Here is a 2655-nt window from a genome sequence, read left to right on the forward strand (position 1 = left end):
AAAACACCTGTGTAGACATTTCTCAAAAGAACGCATACGAATGGCCAATAGGTATATGAAAAAATGTTCAACATCACTAATCATCAGGGAAATTCAAATCAAAACCACAACAGATATCATTTCACTCTAGTTAGAATGGCAAATGCAAATCAAAAAGACAGAAAATCAAAAATTCTAGCAAGGATGAGGAGAAAGGGGAACACTTATACACTATTGGTAGCAATTATGGAAAATAGTATGGAAGGTCTTCAAAAAACAAAAAAGAAAACTATCATATGACCCAGAAATCCCACTTCTGCATAAATATGCAAAAGAAAGGAAATCAGTATAGCAAAGGGATATTGGCATAGCCATATTTATTGCAGCACTAGTCACAACAGCCAAGATATGAAATCAACCTAAGTGCCCATCAGTATATGAATAAAGAAAATGTGGTATATATACACAATGGAATATTATTCAGACATAAAAACACTGAAATCCTGTCATTTGCAGCAACGTGGATGGAACTGGATGGAGATCATAATGCTAAGTAAAATAAGCCAAGCACAGAAAGACAAATGTTGCATATTCTCACTCATATGTAGGGGCTAAAAGAAACTGATTTCATGGAGGTAATGAATAGAATGGTAGTTACTAGAGGCTGGAAAGGGAAGAGAGAAAGGGGGATGAAAAGAAGTAGGTCAAGGGGTATAAAAATACAGTTATATAGAAAGTTCTAGTATCTGATAGTACAGTAGGGAAATTATAGTTGATCATAATTTATTGTATATTTCAAAATAGCTAGAAGAATGGTAATGTTGCCAACACAAAGAAATGATAAATGTTTGAGGTGACAGAAACTCCAATTACTCTGATTTGATCATTACACATTGTATACAGCTATCAAAATATTACATGCACCCTAAAAATATATACAACCATTATGTATCAAAAAATATAAAATAAGCAGTGGGAAAAAGTGCATAGGACAGGGTCCAAGAGAGGCCATATGCAAAGCATCCACTTGTCATCTCCTAAGAGAATTGTGTGGACAATACTTCCCATCAGTGATGTGTGATACACACACAGAATATTGCCAACCACAGAAGCTCAGCCAAGATTTAGCATCTAAAATTTTTATTGGGGAGTAGTTACACAGACATGGCTGACAGCCTGCCTGGGCTAACCTTAGTCTCCAGCCCTTCCAGAGGTCAAGCTGATACCATGTGACCTAATGCCCCCACCATAAATCACATTGTTAGCATAGACTATAGGTTGTGACCCAGAGCCCCCAGGTAAACAATGATTTGTTTCAGGCTGGAGTTCTAAAGGCCTAGATGTTACCTCCCGGGAGCCAGGGGAAAAGGACAAACCTCTCTTTTGGCAAGGTTAATCCTTCAGTATACACAGTGCCACCTGTACTTTCGATTCCTATTTTAACTCTCAGTTTTTTCTACTTCTCAGTCTGCAGACTTGTATTAATTTGCATGATTCATTGCACTAAGTCAGATTTCCACAGATGAAAGCCATCAATTGTCTTTATGTCTGTTATCAATGTATGGCCTCTCACCAACAATTCCATCCTTTATTGTCCTACTTTGTGATACTGGGAGCCAGACCGTGCAAACGTTACTCTTTTGCCACCTGATGTGATCTTAAACTACAATTGTCAGTAGATGATGCTGGAGGGATGCTGCAAGGAAGGGCTTCTCTTTCTGATCCCCCTGAGCTGCTCTTTTTCGACCGTTACAGTGCTGGTCATCATGCAGGCCACTCAGTGGTGCTTACCTACAAGTGAGTTTCCCTGACACCTGACAGCTCTGTCAGCACCCTACCTGGCTTCCTAGGGAGTTCAGTGCAATCCCAGTAGGTAGCCTTCTCAACAAATTCCACCAGCACCACAGCAAGTTTCCCAGAAAGTTCAATGCAAATCCCACAGTAGTATTCCCAGCAAGTTCCACCAGCACCACAGCTGGTGTCCCAGCCTGTCTGGAAGTTGCCCTAGTGGCAGATTGCCAGTAACTTTCAGCACACAAGAAGGCAGCTTTCTGGAAAGTTTTGTAAGCACTCTGGATGGGCAGTTTCCTGCTTGCCAGCCTCAGGCTGTGCAACCTCCATGTACCACTCAACTATCCAGTGGGCAGCAGCCACCCCTTCTCCAACGAGATCTGATCTCAGTCTCAAGGTAGGTGGTGCCTCTTCTAAATTTCTTTCTTTCTTGAGTACTCTACATCAGCCCTAAAAGTAAGTATGTTTCCTATATCTGCTTTGCCTATATTTTTAAGAATTATCTTTAACATTTAGTAGTTAATCCCCTGATAATTGGTTAATAATTCTTTATATGAAATTTCCCATTCAAATTAACCTGTGGCTTCTATTCTCTGACTGAATCCCAATTGATACAAACTTCAATTTAGAAAGATGTAAAAATAGTTTTATAAACAATGTAGTGTGTTTTGCCCATGTTTTAAAAAACTCTGGATTTTTTTCATTTGGACTATTTCCTGACAAATATGCTGAGGACTTGTGAATTTGTTATGCTAAAATTCTGCCTCAAGAATTTATGTAAATTTAAGGGGGAAAAGATGTGTAAAAATTCACATGTAAAAAGAAGAAAAGCAGGTAAAACTTTCATTTTTACATTGAGGACAGCAGTGATATAATACATATTAA

This window comes from Propithecus coquereli, unplaced genomic scaffold (genome assembly GCF_000956105.1).
Source record: "Propithecus coquereli isolate 6110/MARCELLA unplaced genomic scaffold, Pcoq_1.0 Scaffold130, whole genome shotgun sequence".
Lineage (NCBI taxonomy): Eukaryota > Metazoa > Chordata > Mammalia > Primates > Indriidae > Propithecus > Propithecus coquereli.